The 508-nt window shown below is 33.1% G+C and overlaps 1 pseudogene; it reads left to right on the top strand.

Annotated features, from left to right (window-relative positions):
- Positions 1-508, top strand: part of LOC104732246 — a 20,180-nt pseudogene that overhangs the window by 1,828 nt on the left and 17,844 nt on the right.

The following is a 508-nucleotide window of genomic DNA, read 5'->3' as shown; positions in this document are numbered from 1 at the left end:
GTTTGTAGTCGCAAAGGCGTCGCAAAAAAGTCAGTCAGTGATGTCGGCAAAAAACGTGGTACATGTTTAAGTTTGCGTTTGTACTGAAATTTTGCGACCCGTATTATGTCTCTATTATGTGGTTAGAAAGTGACAAAAGAGTCGTAATTTGCGACGTATTCTTTTAAGTCGCAAAAGAGTCGCAAAGTTTATAGTATATATATCACAACGCTCTCACCCTTCCATTCATATCACTTCCATTAGTGTATAAGTAGAAAGACGTAAGAAAGAAAAGTTTTTTTAGAGGAGAAGAAAAAAAAAAGAGTTTTTTTAAGAGGAGAAAAAAAAAAAGAGTTTTTTTAGAGGAGAAGATAAAAAAAGAGTTTTTTAGAGGGAAAGAAAAAAGAGTCTTTTTATAGAGGGAAAGAAAAAAAGAGTGTTAAAAAAATATGTGGAATTCATCTCGAGAGTGGATGTATAATCGGATCGATGGAAGAACAAATAATATCTCTAAAGAATTTTTGGCGGG

Source organism: Camelina sativa, chromosome 12 (genome assembly GCF_000633955.1).
Source record: "Camelina sativa cultivar DH55 chromosome 12, Cs, whole genome shotgun sequence".
NCBI lineage: Eukaryota > Viridiplantae > Streptophyta > Magnoliopsida > Brassicales > Brassicaceae > Camelina > Camelina sativa.
This window is presented reverse-complemented; position numbering and strand designations above follow the sequence as displayed.